The 21,436-nt window shown below is 41.3% G+C and overlaps 1 pseudogene across 1 annotated transcript; it reads left to right on the top strand.

Moving 5' to 3' along the window:
• The first annotated feature begins 4,368 nt into the window (after positions 1-4,368).
• On the top strand, positions 4,369-4,968 carry LOC309552541 (protein S100-A11-like; annotated as a pseudogene). The gene has a single exon. The product of its transcript is annotated as a protein S100-A11-like (transcript).
• The last annotated feature ends 16,468 nt before the right edge of the window (positions 4,969-21,436 follow it).

Here is a 21,436-nt window from a genome sequence, read left to right as displayed (position 1 = left end):
AGAAAATAGTGTTGCTGTTGTAGTTAATAAACATTGGTCTCTCATGTTTCATTGGAATGAAGTGTCTGGAAGTAGATTACAATGGTTCAAGTGTGTAGTCTGAAGGAAGCAAGAAGGTGATGAAATTATGAACGTAAGTTTTAAGAAGATTTGAGAACAAAAAACGGAAGAGAAACGGTTATAATACATGTAAGAAACATATGGAACTTGAAAAGAACTTGTAAAACAAGGATATTTTTAAGTCAGCCTTCAGCATAAAGTGGACCTTCCCTAAAAAAAACGAATTTTTTAAATGGAACTACAGCCCCCCCCCCAGCCCCTCCCTCTCCTACAGTTGTGATATCTTTATTTATTCATTTTTACTTTTTTTGTGTTTCAGTGCAGCATTTCCGCCTTTCTCGCCTAGGCAAGAATTACGCTGCACCAAATCAACACATGCGCAGATGTGCTAAAGGGCTTTGCCTGGCCTTCATTACCTGGCAAAGGTAATCTGCAAACATGCAGGCGCTCCCGGCCCATGAGTGAATGCAACGTGTTTAGGAAGGTACAGGACTTTTGTGCTCGGCCTACACATGTGGCAACGAATCGGCCCATGCGCAGATGGAACATAGTACTTCCTAATTGTGCAGCATTTGCGCATCCATGCATGTGCATAACTGCTGCAAGACTCTGTCAGGTCCTGAATGACGGGCAGAGTGTGTTAGCACATCTGCACATGCATGTCAGGGGGGACAGATTAGGCATACTACTACACCCAACTGCCCCTGATTTCGAGGGACTGTCCCTGATTCAGAACAAAGTCCCAATGTCCCTCTTTCCCCCTCATTTGTCCCTCATTTTGGTCTGATCTATATCGTTGTATATAAAATACACTATTTATCTTTCAAAAAGTGTTTCCCAGTGCTAAACCTTTCATCCAATTTCTAAATTGCTGCATTTGTAAATGTCAAAAACCAGTATGAAAGAATAGTAGTGGTTAAAAAAAAGCAATTGTGGGTTTAGCTAAATATTATTTTGTATAATTCTTCTTTACGGGGGTGTGACAGGGGGTGTGTCCAATGCCTACATACTTTTGCTGATAGGTGTCCCTCATTCCCATCTCAAAAAGTTGGGAGGTATGAGATTAGGTTTCTTCTCATTTCAAGCCCAAGACCTGCTTCAAACAAACCTAGAATGTATTTTTTTTTATATTTTAGGTGCATTAGTGTTTATGGAGTGTGCAGCTTGCATATCTGGAAAGGCACTATCAATGCTGAAAGATATATCCAGGTTTTAAGGCAGCATTTGCTCAGGCAAGACAACATTCCTCTCCCAAAATTCCAGCAACTAGTCTACTCGGTTCCAAAAAGTTTTTTAAAGGGTTTTGCTAAAAGAAGAGGGGATGCTACACCGTGGTAAACATGGCCCTGTCCCAACTTTTGCAATAGAGGTTGTATGTTTCCAGCTTTGTGTTGCCATCACAGATGTTTTGAGACATGTTGCTGCCATTAATTTCAAAATTACCTTATTTTTTTCTTAAAATGGTACATTTTCTCAGTTTTAAACATGTGATATGTTTTCTGTTGTGAATAAAATATGGGATTAAGAGATTTGCAAGTTATTGCATTCTGTTTTTATGGAGATTTTACACAGAGTCACAACTTTTTTGGAATTGGGGTTGTATATATTAGAATACATTACCACTTTAATGGATGCTCAGAGGATATGAGATCATCTGAATTCAACTCCCAGCCTAATGCTACATACATTTAGTATAAAATATGTTATCTGCTTTCCTAATGACATAGAAGCTTTATTTTATACCATAACGTGTAGACAATTTCTCCTTTTGTACCCGTACTGTGTTTAAAGTATAACTAAAGGCAAAACTGTTTTGTTTTTGTTTTGGATAGATTGGAAATGGATTAGAGCCCATGTCAAGTTTTATAGCTGTCTGTGCCCCCCAATTAAGGAGATTCACCCTCTCTATTTGTCCTGTTTACCATTTTCATTGAAAGTGAAAGTAAAAGGAGACCCCAAATTTTGGGTTGTCCTCAGAAATGTAATAGAAGGTAAATGTGGACACTAGTTATGGTGAGATGGGGGTCCCCGAGAAATTCCTTTCATTTGCAGGGTTTTCCTCTCAATTCCTGTTTGGCTATGGGACAGGAAGGGAAGGGAAATCTCCGCAATGGGACACACATGGAGAAAAAAAAAAAAATCTGACAGGAGTTATAACCCTCCTTAATCAATCCAAAATTACAAAAAAAGTTTTGCCCATAGTTCTACTTTAAGACCACAGAAGTAATTTATCAGGTACTGTAATTATTACGTGGGTCAAGCAGTATCAGGGCCCCTGGTTAGTACTGTCTGATGGAAACATATGTATGATCTACTTGTTTCTCACATAGTTTATTGTAACTTCCTACCTTGAGTAAGCAGAGTGAAAAGGATTAGTGAGAGCGGTACTGTTTTCTATTTTTCTATGCAAGATAATGTGTCATTGTATTCTATGACATATTCTGGATACCGCAGGAAAATTCTTGTGGTTGCTGGGGTAAGCATGGAGTCTGCTGGATAGAACATGCAGAATAAAGGAAGCATTTTTCTGTTCAACTACTGCTGTGCAGTTATGGGCTTGCCAAAGGTTGTTACGTTCTTTAAATGGTCTTCAGCCTGTTAAATGGGGAAGTACAGCATACTTTTATAGAATGCATAGTTTGAGCTATTTTGCCATTTTAACCTTACAGCAATTTTGGATATGAGTTTCACATTTTGACAAAATTGCATTCTATGTTTTGTTAGGTATTAAGGTGATGCTAAACAATATATCCATACTTAGTTCATATACAATTAGCATAAACCCATGATCGTGAACAGACACAAAACAAGTGCTTTCACTACACTTCATCCACATAAAACCAAAAATTAGTGCAGCGCTGCTGTAAACTCCCCAAAATACCTTATATAGTGTGACTCATGTAAATACTTTTTAAAATAAATAGGTTAAATCCAATATATAAAAAATTCCCTAAAGTGCAAAAATACATACAATGAAAACTAATATACATAAAGGGCAATGTGTCCGTAGACCAATTTAGTATGATAAAGTGAAAATAGTCTATAAAAGTGCTCCAATGAGCCAATTACAAATCCAAACAAATAATAATCTCATCCACATGTTGATCCCCCCGTGATGTGAATGAAACAAATCCATAAATTGCATGTGTCAATCCTCCTCCTGTGAGATCTAAATGCTCGCCTCACATTATGACCCCTGTTTCACCAGTGGGTCATAATCAGCTGTTCCCCTTTGGAGATAATGTTAGGTCTCTGCAGCAATCTGTCTACCCGTATCTACAATATTCTCCTGTCAGCTCTATTTATTTTAAGAAGAAGGTAATATGGGGAAGTTACAGTAGTACAGTTGGTTTTAATATATCCTTATTCTCCAAAAATCATCCATACACATCCACTACCTAATAGCCTGTTCTATTTTTTTTCCAATAATTTTTAATATAAATTTAAAGCAGCATGCAGACGTTTATACTTAAACAATCGTCAGAAAGTTATCAGAACAAGGATGCGATTTCCAATATACTCAGAGACCTTGAAAAGTTATACGTAGAAAAAATCTTTAAAAAATGTGTAGGCCCAATGATCTGGCACTACCCATTAACCACTTAAGCCCCGGAGGATTTGGCTGCTCAAAGACGAGAGCCTATTTTGCGATTCGGCACTGCGTGATTTTAACGGACAATTGCACGGTCGTGCGACACTGTACCCAAATAAAATTGACGTCCTTTTTTTCCCACAAACAGAGATTTCTTTTGGTGCTATTTGATCACCTGTGAGATTTTTACTTTTTTTTATAAACAAAAGAAGAGCGAAAATTTTGAAAAATAACAATATTTTTCACATTTTCTTTATATGAAATTCCCCCAAAAAAATGTAAAAATCAAAATTTGTTAACATTTTAGGCCAATTTGTTTTCTGCTACATATTTTTGGTAAAAAAAAGCGCAATAAGAGTATTTTGATTGGTTTGCGCAAAAGTTATTGCGTTTACTATCTAAGGGAAAGATTTATGTCATTTTTATTGTTTTTTTTTTTAACGAGTAATGGCGGCGATCTGCGATTTTTTTTTTTTTTGCGGGACTGCGACATTGGGGCAGACAGATCGGACCTTTTACTGACATTTTTGACATTTTGGGAGTACAGTAATCAATGCTATACATATGCACTGTTACTGTAAAAATTACACTGGCAGGGAAGGGGTTAACTTTATTAGAGATGCAGGGATTAAATGTGTCCCTAGGGGCGTGCTTATAACTGTAAAGGGGTGTGGCTTTTCATGTAACCACAGAGACTGCTGTTACACCAGGGATCCTTCCTTGCACCTAGACGGCGGCCCCCTCCTCCTCCTGACACCATGGCTCAGACGAAGCAGACTACCCCCACGGAAATGGAGCGATCCATGGAGAAGATCATCACAGTCTTCCAGAGGTACGCCGGCAAGGAAGGCAACGCCACTTCCATGAACTTCAAGGAGTTTTAACAGTTCATGAACGCTGAGCTGGGCTCATTCACCAAGAACCAGAAGGACCCACAGATCCTGCAGAAAATATTGAAGTCTGTAGACGGTAGGGTCGATGGGAAGCAGGATGGAGAGATTGACTTTCAAGAGTTTCTCAACCTTATCGGTGGGATGATGGTGGCCTGCAATGAGGCCTTGTTGAAGTGCCCACCAACGCAAAAGAACCCCTCCCCCGCCACAAAACCAACAGACATAGAATCTGCTATGGAAAGCATTGTTCGGATCTACCAAAACTATGCCGGCAAGAAAGGCGCAAAAAATGAGATGGATTACACAGAGTTCGAGGGATTTATGAAGGCGGAACTCAACTCCTTTACCGCTGTACGTACCTTGGCTGTAATATCTTCCAGATGGTTTCCTCAGTTTGTTCCATGTTTGTCTTTCACTGGGTAGACTCTGAGAAAAGGAATAACGGAAAAGAACAGCAGGGCGAAATCTTAGTGTAGTATATTAACATTTATTGTGGTGAAAAGGCATATGGCAACTCACACGGTGACAGTCAAAATCAGGCTCATCGCATAGTAAGGGCTTCCAATGGACAGTCTCACAACAAATGGGAACCTCAGACCAAGATGGGAGTACTGGGTGGATGGATACACCTGCAGGACCAAGTGAACCCACTGGGGGGGCACCAAAGTGCAGCATTATTAGTACTGAGAAATATTTGTAAATTAGTAACTCACATGGGAAGATCAGGCTCATCGCATAGTAAGGGCTTTCAATGGACAACGGGCAACCTCAGACTAAGATAGGAGTACTGGGTGGATGGATCCACCTGAAGGACCAAGAGAACCCACTAGAGGGTGGGGGGGGGGCACCATCAAACTAAGTGCAGCATTAATAGTACTGGGAAATATTTGTAAACTAGTAACTCACATGGGAAGAAGATATGGCACTTCTTGTAGGCAATTCGTAAGCGGTCGGGATGGGGCACCTCTTCCTGTTATTAGGGATGATCGAACTTTTCAAAAGTTCGATTCGACCAAAACACCCGAACTTCCCGAAAGTTCAGCCCGGATTTCAGAACCCCATTGAAATCAATGGGACCCGAACTTCGGTAATCAAAAAAACACAATTTTGAAGCCCTAAAACCTAATAAATGCCCCTAAAAGGTGCCTAGGGTTCTGGGTCATGCCCCAGGGACTATTAATCACATAAAAAAAAGTTCTTAAAAATTGTCATTTTTGATAGAGAGCCAATTATTGAAAAAATTATTGAATAAAAAAAAAAAAAAGAGATTTCTTTGGATTTAGTGTCTGGGGGGTCTAAAAAGTGTACCTGTATTAGAATTGCAATAGAATAGGATAGTGGCTCCGCTATTTTCACACCTTGCCGGTTTTGTAGCAGGCATTTTTTTGGGCATTTTTTTGGGGGTCTTTGGAGGCAGGCATAACATCAGAACTTCTGTGTAGGGGTATATATACACACACACATGTATGTATATATACACATACACATATATAGGTGTGAAAGTAGCAGAAACCTATGCTTGCGCTAATTAAATAATTAACACCCATATGGCTTCTCTGCTATAACACCTATATGTGTGTATGTGTATAAATACATATAAGTGTGTGTGTATATATACCCCTATATAGAATTTCAGATGTTTTGCCTGCCTCCAAAGACCCCCAAAAAATGCCCAAAAAAACTCCCAGGTGTGTTGTTGCAGGCATTTTTTTTGGGCATTTTTTGGGGGTCTTTGGAGGCAGGCATAACATCTGAACTTCTGTATAGGGGTATATATACACACACACTTATATGTATTTATACACATACACACATATAGGTGTTATAGCAGAGAAGCCATATGGGTGTTAATTATTTCATTAGCGCAAGCATAGGTTTCTGCTACTTTCACACCTATATATGTGTATGTGTATATATACATACATGTGTGTGTGTATATATACCCCTACACAGAAGTTCAGATGTCATGCCTGACTCCAAACATGTCCTCAAAAAGGCCCTATAAACGCCTGCAACAAAAAGCCGGGTGACAGGGGCGAAGCCACTATCCGGTTCTATAAGTGTTCTAAGAGAAACAATCTTTTCTCTATAGCGGTCACCCTGACATGCAAGGGTTTTGTCACCCTGCCATAGCAGTCAGAGTCAGTTAACCCTACACTACACTACGGTCCCCTTACACTTAACACTTTCCCTACAGAAACGAGATTATTAAATCTAACTATAGTGGAAAATAGTACCCTAATTACACTAGATATCCCTTTCCTCACACTAATAATTGCTAAATGACACTTTGAAGCAGAAGTAACAGACCTGCTTCCACTCTCTTCCACAGCCCTGTATTAAAATGGTAGAGATTTGGCGGGGCTATCTTATATACTGGGGGGCGTATTCACTAATGATTGGCCTCTGGACCCCCTAGTCACTCCAATCAAATTCCTAGCATTCTCCTGCCCCCTCAATTGGCTTTTACTGATGGTTCTGGTCCAATCATGGGCTTTTAAAGCCCAGTTCCTGTCCCGTTGCATTTTGGTCGGTTCTGGTTGCCGAATTCTGAACTTTTTCAGCAAAAAGTTCGGAATTCGGCCGAACCTCGAACACCGATGGTCGACCCGAACCGTTCGATCATCCCTACTTGTTATACCTGAAGGGACAACTTGCAGCCTGGAAAGTTCGGACATCAGGCTGAATGACCACTTGGATAGGAGTGAGAGAGCTTCTTGTGGGATAAAGAGAAGATGGAGAGATGCTGGGGGGGGGTCAGTTGTTGCTGGAAGGAATCTACTGTTTAGATAGGGGTCTATTGACACTGGGGTGTGATGTGGAGTCTATAGATGCTGGGGGAATCTACATTTGCAGGGGGTGTTGTTGCTGGGGGGTGGGTCTTATGTTCCTGAGGGGGTCAGTTGTTGCTGGAAGGGATGTACTGTTGAGATACGGGTCTATTATAGGTTGAACTGGATGGACTGGTGTCTTTTTTCAACCTCACTAACTATGTAACTATGTAAGGGAGAATGATAGGCGGCTTTGTTTACACCAGCCTCCTGTCTTTCTCCCTCTCCACCGGGAGATCGCGAGTGACCGGCGGACATCGGACCCGCCGGTCACACGCGCGGGGATGCAGGGGAACGAACAGGAGCGTGCCTCCGGCGGCGCGCGCTCGCCTCCTACAGGCTCTTGGGCTAGCGACATAGTACTACGTCACTTTGCCCAGGAGGGGCTGACCGCAGCAGTAAATGTAATTGCGGCGGTCGGCAAGTGGTTAACATGACTCATTAGCACATCTAAGGCTATGAGCCCATAAAAATCAGCATCTAAGCACCAAGAAACCAAAAACATCAACATTAGATAATACGTATCAAGTAACAGTATAATAAGTTGATCATCACCAATAGTGCCCTAAATATGGGAACTTTAAAGCAGTGTCAACTAAGACCTGTCCCGATCTCTCGTATCATTAGGTCTCAATCTCAAAAAATAAATAAAAAAGGGGGAAAATTGGAATTATAGGGGAGACTTCAAAATCCCCTAATAGCATCCTACTAAAATGTATTATTATGGTGTAACAGAACCAAAAACAGGAAAAATGAAATAGAAAGAGAGAAGAAAAGGTCAGAAAAGGGTAGAATAGAGTAGGATATGTCCCCTCAGCCCGAACCGCCCCTCACAGTATGGCTCAGTATTCAGGGAGCCTGAAAATAAGCAATCCAGGTATTCCATACTTTTTCAAACCTAGCTTGTTTATCTCTGCGAATGCTGGTCAGTTTTTTATTAATCATAATCCAAGATATTTTATGTTTCACCATCGCAACATTGAGCACAGGTGATTTCCATGCAAGTGCCATGGTTATTTTAGCACCTAAGAGAAAAATAAATATGAGTTCGTATATGTCTGTGGATCTCCTCTGGTAGGTCAGTAAACAGCAGCGTCTAGGCACCTCTGGGAACACTCTGTCATGTCACTGAATGGATCAGGTTAAACATCCTGATCCAGAAGTGCCAGACCTTCGGACAGGACCACCAGACATGATACATATCACCTTCCTGTCCACATCCCCGAAGACATAGGGGTGAGGTACCAGGATATAATTTCGCCAACCTTGTTGGAACAAAGTACCAGTGCGATAACACTTTGTAATTTGCCTCCACCAAGAAAGTGTTAAGTGTACCCATGTGCACCATAGGCAACCATTTTGTCCACACCTCCTCTATTGTCTCCCCTAGATCCGATTCCCATGCCCATTGATATGAAGGTTTGTTACCCTGATTGGTTAACAGGGCATATAACTCAGTAATGTCTTCAAACCCACGTATGCACCTGCTCTCAAATAGGGTCCTAGTAGTTATATCAATCTGATCCCTTATTAGGGTTTGCATGAAGTGGGTAATTTGTATAGACGATAAGTCTCCTCAGGGGGCATTTGTAATGTTTCCTTAAAGTAGCTATGTTGTCTTATCCCCTATAAAGTGTGCTATTCTGTAAAGACCCTTGTTGACCCACCAGGGGAATTGGTTAATCTGTTGGCCTGGAAGAAAATGAGGGTTATTGAAGAGAGGGGCCATCGGCAAGTGGGGGGATTTTAAAGGGTACAATTTACATGCTTTGTCCCACAACCGCTAGGAGTCGGATAAGGAAGGCTCAACACCACCCTACGCTCCTTCGCAGGTAGCCACATTAGGAGTTTCAGGGGCAGGGCTGAGCTCACCTGCACCTCCAAGTGGACTCAATCCGGCTTATATTTCCCAGCAAAAATTTTGTATAATTGGCCCGGTTGTGCCGCCCTTTAGTATCGCATGAAATGGGGAACTCCTATTTGGATCTATACAGAGTAGAACGGGCTACCCAGTAGCCACCCTTGTTCCAAATAAATTTATAAATCAGAGACTGTAACTGCCTGAAACAGGGCCGTATTTAACGCAAGGCAAAAGGGGCAGCTGCCCAGGGCCCAGTCATTGTTGTGGGGCCCAAAGCAGCTGCCCCTTCAGCCCACGCTGCGGGGAGATAAGGACACAGATAGGTTCAGGGATGATGTGTGGGTGCCGTAGCCAGGGTGGGAGATGAGGGGGAGCAGGGCAATGTAGGAGACAAACACATGGTCGGTGTTGCCGGTGCTTAGTACTGGTAAGAGTGGTGGGACGAGGGAGAAGTGAGGCTCAGGGCATTTGTATACAAAGTGTAGTAAACACACACAGGTGCAAGAAATTTGGGTACCTCACTGGGCTCCAGCGACAGTTTCTGCCTCTGCCCCAGTGTTTGGTTCCAGGCAGGACAAGTGGAGTGGGATGTTTTCAGCTTCCCCCGGGGGTTGACTTATCCATCAGTCACCTGAGTTTTCCCTTGGTTCTAGCAGTGGGTAAGCGGGTGTTCCCTGCGGCTTCCTCGAGGGTATGTGCAGCTTACTCCTTCTCACTACATAAGAACCTTTATCTGTCAGCCCTAGCTCCTCTCTACCTCTCTGGTGGGACTTACCCATCTAGCACTTTCTCACTCAGTTTCAGACAGCTGGCTGGCTGTTCTTTGGAAGGATACATTGAGGTTGTTTGTTTTGTAAGGATGCACTGTTGTACAATAAACCAATTTACTCTATCTGTCACTGACACTGATACAGAGATGAAATACAGATAATGGAGTTGTTCCTTGAGAACTTCAAGCCATCTGTTGCAGTGGCACAGGATTTGTGGTTTGTTTATTCAGAGGGGGGTGCTGTGTAATAATGAGGAAAGTATGGGGGAGGGGATCCTGTGTAATGATAGGGTAGTATAGGGGAGGAGGGTCCTGTGTAATGATGGGGGTTGTATGGGGAGGTCTATGTGTGTGTGTGTGTGTGTGTGTGTTTTTTGGGATGTTAGGGTGGAAAACAAAATTGCATGGGGGGGAGCCAAGAAAATGTTTGCCCAGGGTCCAATCAATATTAAAGACAGCACTGGCCGGAAGAAAACTGGTGGTACTGGAATCGGGAGGGACCTAAAATAATATAGTATGCGAGGAAGAACCGTCATCTTAACGGTCGCTAATCTACCCATCCAGGAAAGATTATAGGCTTGCCAGGTCTTCGTGTCACGTTCTGTAGAGTCATATAGAGGCATGTAATTTGCACGAAGTCAATTTAATCCCAAGATATGGGAGCGCCTGCGTACACCAAGATGTCCATATAGAATCTAGAACTATGTCTGGAAGATTTATATTCAGTGCCTCCGATTTTAGTTGATTGACCCTTAACCCAGAAACGGCTCCGAAATCGCACAGGAAGGCAACTAAATTGGGCAAGATCATAACAGGACCTGTTATGAATAGCAGCATGTCATCGGCAAATTGGCCACATCTATGGATTTTGCCACCACTTTCCACGCCATGGATGTTGGGGTTGGATCTAACAGCTATTGCCAGGGTCTCAATAGCTATCACGAAGGGGAGAGGGGAGAGAGGATATCTCTGCCTAGTTCCCCTATGGGTTTTCAAAAGGTCTGAAGTACGATCATGCCCAATAATGTTAGCCGACGGGTTTGAGTATAGAGCACTTAGAAGATTAAGAAATTTCGGTCCACAGTTTAATTTTCCTAACAAATGAAACAGGAAAGGCCAGGATAGAGAGTCAAAGGCCTTTTGTAGGTCCAGTGACAAAGCATAACCCATCGGGCACCCAAACTATCCCAGTTAGATTGCAACACAGTGACCAAATCCATGGCCCGTCAAATATGATTGGCAGCCTGTCTCCCTTTGACAAATCCAACCTGCTCAATGTGAATATATTATATCAGGAAGTTATTAAACCGATTTGCATATATTTTGGTTAGAAGTTTTAAGCCAATATTGATCAGGGACATTGGTATATTAGGTGGTAATTGGCCAAGTCAGTATGGTCCTTATCCAGTTTGGGTATTAAACATATATTAGCTCTGCATCAAGGGCTGTGCCATCCTGTATCGCCATGAAAAATTAGAGGAGGTGGGGTGCTAACAGGGTAGCAAATTTCTTATAATATGCGGCACAGAAGCCATCTGGAACTAGGGTATTCAAAGTCTTAGCTTGTTTAACCCCACCGATGTACCTGTACGTGGGCTTGAAGAAGTGGTTGTACCGGGATGATGCCTGCAGCTGCAAGTACAGTTTTTTTTAAAGCCAGCAGTCAGCTTTCAGGAGCTAACAACCGATGTGGCTCAGCAGCCGCTCGGCCGTTATCCTAGCGTGCGGGAGGGGACACACCCCCTCCCCTCCGCCTTCCGCGGCTGTGCCTGGGTTTCCCGTCCCACCTGCTCATCCCCCGGGTGGTTGGAGTCCCGAACTAAGCCGTATTCAGCTTCGATTGGGTCTCCGATCATGTAACCCGGAAGAGAAGCCACAACATCACTTCCGGTTTACTCGGCTGCCGATTTAAAAAACTGTTAGTATTCAAAAATGCCCATTTCGGCGTTTTGAATACTTTGAAGTGCAGTGGAGGAGTCTGGGGTTCTTTTTTTAAACAGTGTTAAAAATAAAATATAAAATAAAATAAATAGGAAAAAAATTTTTTTTAAGATGCATACGTGAGTCACGCCCGCAAATGAAAACTGTGTTCAAATCACACATTTGAGGTATCGCCGCGATCATCAGAGCAAGAGCAATAATTCTAGCAAAAGACCTCCTCTGTAACTCTAAACTGGTAACTGTAAAAACATTTTAAAGTGTTGCCTATGGAGATTTTTAGTTGCCATTCCACAAGTTTGTCGACATTCCACGAGTGTGTGCAATTTTAAACCGTAACATGCTAGGTTTCTATTTACTCGGCATGACATCATCTTTTACATTATTCAAAAATATTGGGATGACTTTACTGTTTATTTTTTTTAAATTCATTGAAATGTATTTTTTCCCAAAAAATTGCGTTTGAAAGACCGCTGAGCAAATACCACGTGACAAAAAATATCAACGACCGCCATTTTAATGTCTTTGCTAATATATATATATATATGTATATATATATATATATATATATAATGTTTGGGGGTTCTAAGTAATTTTCTAGCAAAAAAATACTGATTTTAATTTGTACTGTAAATAAAATGTGTCAGAAATAGGCTTGGTCCTTAAGTGGTTAATCACCGTCAACATCTCTTCTATTGTGATTTCCTTTTTCAAAATCTCTCGATGGGAGACTGAGAGACAAGGGAGAGTGAGATCTTTAGGAAAACTGTCTATGGCTCCAGTCGACGGAGTCTCCCGCTCACCGTATAATGAAAAATAATAGGCATGAAACAAATCTATGACTGTCTCTGGATATTTGGTCAGTATGCCATGCGCTTGCCTAATCTTAGGGAGTACCATTCAGCAAAATCGAGGCATCAGTTTACCGGCCAACAGGGTACCTGGTTTATCCTTTACTGTGCAAAAGAAGGCTTGTGTCCAGCTAAGACTCTTTTCCTCCCAGGTCGTCAGGCAACAATTCAGTTCCAGCTGGACAAATCTATTTTGTCTCTAAGGTCCAAGTTTGGGTTTTGGTTGTGTTGGGTCAGTAGAAAAGGGAAGCAAAGACAAAGGCAAAGACAAACAGGGTACCACCACCACTAGCCCTTACCCACCCATAGAAACATCAACAGTAACTGTATGAACCATAACTGTGAGAATGGAAAGTCCCCCCCCCCCCCCCAAAACAAAGCAATATACATCAAGAAAACTCCCCTCTTCCCCCGACCCAAATCCCCAGGGTCTATCATTCTCACTATTAGCAATGAAATGTTAGGATTCATCAGGGATGTTCCATTTGTGATCCCACCCTAGGATCAGTGAGAAAAAGAAAGGAACCGAAAGAAAATATTACTGCACAAGGTCCACTTGAACCACGAGAGGGATCATTGCCTTCATGGGGGTCTGCCTTTGAGCTTGGCTTGGCTTCTGGTGGTGCGCCACACTGGAGATATGAGATCTGTGTGGACCTGGTGGCAAGAGATTTGGGTTATGGGGTGCAGGTTTCTTCACCCTCTGGAAACGTGGAGAAGGAATGTTTATTATTGTGGAAGGTAAAGTTGAATCAAAAAGGGAAGGCCCTTTATATTTTTGGCTATAAGAGGCTGTAGCAGAAGTTTCATAGCTCTGTGTTTCTGGATAGTAGCCAGTGAAATGTCCACGAAAATCTGGATTTTGTGATCCCAAAGCTGCATGTCAGCTATTTCTCTGGCTCTGGACATAAGACAGCATAAAATTGGGCTTTGCAACAATGTCTCTTGGTAGACCATCATTGCGTGGTGCTGTCAGGGCCCTGTGTGCTCTGTCCAGTTCCAGTTTATGGGAAGGTATATCAGGGATGAGATGTAGGATAAGTTCTTTAACCATAGCTTCAGAATGGGTAAAAGATTCAGGGATGCCACGAACCCTAAAGTTTTATCAGCAATTTTCCAGGTTATCGATCTTGATTAGTGCATCATCCAATCTCTTGTGTAGGCTCTCAATACACTCAGTGTTTTGGTTGACTCTGGTAATGGTGTCTTCCAGTGTGTTTTCTATTGTCCCAATGTGGGAACCCAGCACCTGAAATTCTTGTTTTAGATCAGAAGTTATGCGTTTACTTGCTTTTTCAAGCCTTTGTTCCAATAAGGTGGAAAATCACGCCAGTAGAATGGGATCCCCCGAGTACTCCACTGGCGGTGGTGCCGCGGCCTGGGCACTAGGTAAAGACGAAGGGCTGTCCTCTCTACTCCCCTAGCTCAAATCTATGCCACATAGTGCTCTGTCCAGATCTCATTGAGAAGATAATATATCTCTTTATGGGGACAGTGATGCAGCTGAGAGACCCCACTGTTCAGATTCTCTGCTCAGTCCTGTCCATGCAGGTCTGGGAGTAGTGTATGAGGGTCTGGCTGCAGCCCCTCTGTGTGCTTCAATGCTGCCGCCGCCATGTTGGACACAGGGGCTGTCTCCTAATACTCGACTGCGGACAGCTGTGCAGTGGTTTGGGGCTTACCCCTGGCCAAAAACCGGATCCAGGAAGCAGCATAAGTCCACCCGGGTGCGTGGAGATAGCAGGTGGGATTGCCGTCTGCTCAGGCGGGAGATATTAGGCCAGCGGGGAGCGGAGCTGAAGCTCCACATCGGCGCCATCTTCAGCTGCGCGCATATACGCCCCCACCTGTTCTATTTTTGATTAAATAGTTTCTTACTGTGTTTATCTTCCTTCTTGTAACATCCTTCATGAGGTCAGCACGCACCACGTGGAACGCAAGCCGGAACACTCCGCTCACCACTCTGCTAGGAGGTGTTTGTTAGCGGTTTCTTTGACTTCAAACTTGGAGTTTGAGTCTTTCTTCACTTCGATTTTTATGAATATTTAATGAATAAACTTTTAAAACGATAATACACTATCTGGAGCCTTTCTTTTAACCCCATATCCTGAGGATCGAGATCGGGTAACGAGAAACCTAACCTGTATCCCACCAGGATCATCTACAAAGGGGATCCCCAATCTGGCCTGAACAGCCTCCAAGCCCTGTAGGTCCTAGTGCTATACAGCACATAGGACCCAACAATTCTGGTAAGTCATTTATTTCTACCACGAGCCACAGGAAAAGAGGAATCCACGTCACTAAAGTCACAAACTTTTATTTATTGAGCACGAAGCACTTTGCTCCTGAACACCACTTGAAAAGACTTTATTTATTGAATTTTACATTTATTTATTCACATATATTGATCACCACCGGAAAAGACTTATTTATCTATTTATCAATTCCTTGGAACTTTTTATTAATTTTCATATGTTCAATTGATTTGTATTTTCACTTATACTGTAAAGATAAGTTTTCAACATTGTTCACATACAATAAGATAATTTTTTTTGCGGCAAGCGCTGTATATACCCTAGGCTATTTTTATATCAACAATTAGTTAACTGTCTTGGGGGTTATGCCACCTCACTATTCTGAAACCACACTGCCATCCTCTTCCATTGTTCATTTAGAAAATGTGTTGTATTCTGTGACCCATTCACAAAAATAAAGCATTTTGTGAAAGGCCAAGGGGAGAGAAGGCACGTAGTATGACTTGTGTATAGGAGAGTCGCAGCTTTCCTGTTGCAGTGCCAGAAGTATAGAGTAAGTTATAGTAAGTTATGCTTCTCGGCATCAATAAAAGTATAAAATGTATGGAAAGTGTCATGATCAAGGAGGTGGCATACACCTTAATTCAGTTAATAGTTGTTACTCAAAAGTTTTTAAAAAATCCTGGAGTCAACATGTTGTCAATAGTTGAGTTCTTCTTTTTTAATTTTTTTTCACAGTCATATTTGCAATGGCAAATGTTTAAAAGTGTTAGAAAACCCTAACTATAACTAGTACTAAAATATTGATGTACTTACCTATTTTCACTATTTTTACTGCAGTCTGGTCACACTATCCTGCACCTCTTTGTAAAGGAGCGCTCGGCAATGGCTGTGAATTCCAGGAGCCATGGAGTCACACATAGACTCCCATGGCCCTTCCATTGTCAATGCTCCCTTCCTCCTGCAGCAGCCACTCTGATACAGAGTAGCCGGAGCTGTGGGATCACATGACCAGACCGGAACAGATTAAAAAGAGGCAAGTACACACATCTTGTTTATACAGGTTAGGCAGGACAGGTAGGAGGAGGGGGGCAACATTTTTAAGAATAGGTACAGTAAGGGTTTTCTTCCCCTTTAAATACCCTTTTCTAGCAGCACACTAGAGAGTCTGACCCCTGCAGTACACAGAAGTCAGATTTTCTAGCTTGCCGCTAGGACAGGGTATATTTACTTGGAGCTGTCGTTTGTTTAGTGATAGGTAAAAATTAAGTGCAAAAAAAGCATGCCCTTAAACCAGCTTGCATAATATCACTCACATTCATAGTATCCCCCATAACCACAGATAAAATTAAAGTTAGGCATACACTGCTTAGACCTATTATCCTATTATCAACTAAAATTGTCCTGCCACTGGTCACTTTTACACAGGTGTATCACTTGCAGTCTGAAACTCTAAATCCTGTCAGGACAACACCTGCCTGTGCTTTTTGTCTCTAATGTTTTTGCTCATTAACCATTTTAGATCCACCCTATAGCAGTTTTACTGCTACAGGGCAGCACCTGTGCGCCAGATCATGTGATCACGTGATCTGACACTTTCGGGTAGGGGGCTTGCATGCACCCTTGCTTCCGCTGAGCGGACAGCTTGCTTCCGCTGAGCATATTGCAAAAATGGCCTAGTGATGAAGGGGGGTAAATCTTCCGGAGGTCAAAAGGTTAAAACTGTCCTGCTGCTAGCCGATTTTTACATTGTGATTCTGTTTCCTCATTGGTTTGTAGCTCTCAATTCTTGTAGGAAAACACTCCTCATTTCAGTTTATTCTTGCTTAATAAAACTGTCTTGCTGCTGGCAAATTTTTTACAACTCTCATCTCTTTAGGCTGGCACTCCTAATTCTTGAATGAAAGCTCCTGCCTGTGCCTTGTATCTCTGAATGTCTGCCTTCGGTTCATTTCTACAGCTCAAAAATATGTAGGTGGGTGGAACCCATTACAGAAAGTTAAAGCACCAACACCCCAATTAAGAAATATAAAGTAGAATTAAAGTAGAATATGGGAACTAGGGACTTTTAAGGTGCACAGATAGACCAAGTAATATTCAATACCAAACCCAGAAAATGTTTAGATCCCCGGTGTTTTTTGGGTTTGGTATTGAATACTGTTCCTATAGGATTCACAAGCATGAACCTATCCATGAGGTTGGATGATTTTGCACCCTTTGTAAGTGGACATTGTGGGTCGTAAGAGACAATTATCAAAGTATTTTTTTCTTCTTTTTTTTTATTATATAGTGTATTGGAATATTCTCCTTTTTGATATGGTAATTGTTATTGACAGGTTTATTTCCCGCTTTACCAGTCATATACCTCCCTCCTGCAGTTGACCCATTGCGTTGGACCATTGGGCCCTTGGGGCTAGATCTGCATCATATATTCCACGCTGTGTGTATTGCACTGCAGGTATAGACAATCCTCTATAATTAGAGTATAAAGGGCTGCATTGATATTCAAACATGATTATGTAAGAGTATGGCTCCATTCACACCTGAGCGTATTGTTTTCAGGTGTTTTTTCTGGCTTTTTTCAGGCGTTTTTTCTGGCTTTTTTCAGGCATTTTTCAGGCTTTTTTCAGGCATTTCTTGCAGGTGTTTGGAGGCTGTTGTTGACATCTAACAAAAACGCTTGTAATCTTCTAAAAAAAGAAGCTCATGTACTTTTTTGAGCTTCAGGCATTTTGCTTCAGGCGACAAAACACTCAGATGTGAACAGGGGCCATTGAAAGGAATAGGGTTTTGCTTGCTGGGCATTTTGAGACCTCAGAAATTAGTGTTTTATGAGCTGAAATATTTAGATTTAAATCTACGCTTTTTCTGAAGAAGCCGTCAAGGCAAAACCAGTCATCAAAGCGTAGTAACATGCAAATTGAATATAAAATTATTTTTAAACTGATGTTTTTAATGTTTTGGAATAAATACATTTATATATTTTTATATATATTAGATTTCTTTATTGTTCATGTTTTCCTTGGTCTGTCCATTACAGTTTGTTCGGTCTATCTGTGCACCTAAAAAGTCCCTAGTTCCAATATTCTACTTTATATTCATTTCTACAGCCACAAATGCACTGCCAAGGTGCACTGTCACTGAGAGTGACTATAAAAATGTTACTCTTCAGGAACACCATGTACAATGCCATGTAAGGCATCCCTCAAGCCTGTAATATTGTAATTTAAGGGATATGTTGCTGCAAGCTATTTTTTTTATTTTTACTTTTGCCATCGGTACATGTGCCCAGCTTTTCATACATTTTTTGACAATAGTTAGCCTAATAACTCTATCAATTGCCAAAATTGACTAACCAGGTTTGCACCCTCTTCCCCATCAATACCTTATAGACTTTGATGCAATTTGTGGCAAAGTCCAGGCTCTCCAAACTTAAAATACTGAACTCCTGTTGAATCAAACCCGTGCAGGATTTTATCTGCTTTGCACTTCACTGGACAAGGCAGGCCTATTGAAATCCATTTGCATTACAAGTCAAACCCAGCTTTTTGCTGTATTTTCATTTGGACAAACACAGCCCTACACTGAAATTGATGTAATTAAAAGTAATATATCTTTTTCTTAAAGCAGCAGAGTTTCTGATATAAACACAATTTTGTTTCTAAAAGCCATAGGTAAAAGAAAACATCCTGAATTTGCATTGTAGGTGTGGCTCTGTTTGACTACCATAACAAAGACACATTCTGAGAAGTAAATAGAAGTTTTAAAAACAGTTGTGAAATTAAGTTTATTTAAGAAGAATTTTAAGGTTCTAGCTTTAATGTTTTAGTAAACCTTGCCATATTGCAGTGCCGCCATCCAGTCAGCTGAATATTCAATATCGTGCAGACACCCAATGATCATGGCATTTTATGACCCAACTAATATGACAGCTGTGTTTCTCTTGGGAAATCATAGCCCATTGTCTGCAATGATATTGTTTGCTAGTTATATGTTTGGTGACCCATATAATAGTCAACAATGTTATGTTTGTTGTTAGCTTTAACAAGTAAGGTTATCAGCATATCCATCAGTTTCCGTAATGCACTATACAGAACTGCTCTAAGCCCTGTTATCAAGGGACATGTTGTACCCTCCGAGCCTGCTAGCACAAATATTACGCTATTATGACTGTTCATATGGTGAAATAGAGACAGATGCTCCCAATAGTTCCTTCACTATAGTTATAAATGTACCCAGGTATTTAGTCCCTCAGCTACACGCAACGCTACTCTAGGCTCTTTCTACAGATGTCTTCTATTTAAAGCAGCCTTAATCTTCGAGAAACCCTTGACAAAATTCTAAGATCTACAGTTCACAGAATGTTAAGGCTTTTACACATGGGTCAAATATCGGCAGGTACTGGCTATGAACAGAAACCGTCTGATATTCAGCCAGTGTGTACAGCAGCCTGTCTTACAGAAATCGGCCTAATGTCCGGCTTTTGTTGAACTGGCATGCTGGAAAAACAGCAGCCAACCGGCATCTGATTAATTCTCTCAGTAAATGGCTGTGAGCACTGACTGGTGTGTTTTGGCTGGGGGAAAGTCCTTGTGTCAGAACACAATAGCTCTACAGGGAGATAGCTGCACTAACATCACATAATTAGTACAGCAAGCTCCTCTGTTTTCTTTTCATTCAACCTACAGGTTTGAACAAAAAAAAAACTACCAGGCTTTAGTGTGATTAATGAGTTGAAAATATAAATCAATGAATAAATATTAAATCTTATCCCTTTGTAGCTGTGTAAAACTCAATTCTCATTAGTGTTCACTCAATGCAAACTCTACGCTACACTGGTGTCCAGTGCAAACCTCACTCTGCATTGGTGTCCAGTGCAAACCTCACTCTGCATTGGTGTCCAGTGCAAACCTCACTCTGCATCGGTGTCCAGTGCAAACCTCACTCTGCATTGGTGTCTAGTGCAAACCTCACTCTGCATATATACCACTATACACAAGTTCAGATGTTTTGCCTGCCTCCAAAAACCCCAAAAAAATGCCTGCAACAACACACCTGGGCGTTTTTTTTTTTGGCGCTAGCGTTTTTTTGGGCATTTTTTTTAGTTCTTTGGAGGCAGGCAAAACATCTGAACTTCTGTATACAGGTATATATACACACATACTTATATGTATATACACACCTAGACATATATAGGTGTGATAGTAGCAGAAATATATGCTTGCGCTAATGAAATCATTTACACTAATATGGTTATGCTCCTATAACACCTATATATGTCTAAGTGTAAAATACATATAAGTATGTGTGTGTACACAAGTTCAGATGTTTTTCCTGACTCCAAAGAACCCAAAAAAATGCCCAAAAAACGCTTGCAAGGTGTGAAAAGCGAGAAGCCACTATCCTGTGCTGTAAGTGTTCTAATACAAACAAGTTTTTTTAATGGTTCTGGACATGCTACAGAGCTGAAACTTCACAGGTACACTTTTTAGACCCCCCAGATACTAAATCCAAAGAAATTATTTTTTTTTTTTAATTTTTATTTTTTTTATTTTTTCAATAATTGTCTCGCTATCAAAAAATGAAAATTTTTAAGAACTTTTTTTGTGTGATTTTGTGTCTGGGGGGTCTAAAAGGTGTACCTGTGAAGTTTCAGCTCTGTAGCATGTCCAGAACCATAAAAAAAAAGATAATTTGTATTAGTGCAATTATAGATCTGTAATATGGCTTCGCTCTTTTCACACCTTGCTGGTTTAGTAGCAGGCGTTTTTTTGGGCATTTTTTGGGTTCTTTGGAGTCAGGAAAAACTTCTGAACTTGTGTATAGTGGTATATATACCCGTATTCACAAGTTCAGATGTTTTGCCTGCCTCCAAAAAACCCCAAAAAAATGCCTGCAACAACACACCTGGGCGTTTTTTTTTTTTGACGCTAGCGTTTTTTTTGGGCATTTTTTTGGTTCTTTGGAGGCAGGCAAAACATCTGAACTTGTGTATAGTGGTGTATATACACACATACTTATATGTATATACACACCTAGACATATATAGGTGTGATAGGAGCGTAACTATATTGGTGTTAATTATTTCATTAGCGCAAGTAGTTTTTTCTGCTCCTTTCACACCTATATATGTGCAGGTGTATATATACAGACATGGGTGTGTATATATATATATCCCCTATACACATGTTCAGATGTCATGCCTGACTCTAAACATGTGCTCAAAAAATCACTATAGATGCCTGCAGCCAAAAATAATGCTGACTGCGGCAAAGCCATATTACTGCAGCGAAAGTGACTTGAGAGAAACTATCTTTTCTCTATAGCGGTCACCCTGATATGGAAGGGTTTGGTCACCCTGCCATAGCAGTCACTGTCAGTTCACC

Source organism: Pelophylax lessonae (genome assembly GCF_965119305.1).
Source record: "Pelophylax lessonae genome assembly, chromosome: 4".
NCBI lineage: Eukaryota > Metazoa > Chordata > Amphibia > Anura > Ranidae > Pelophylax > Pelophylax lessonae.
This window is presented reverse-complemented; position numbering and strand designations above follow the sequence as displayed.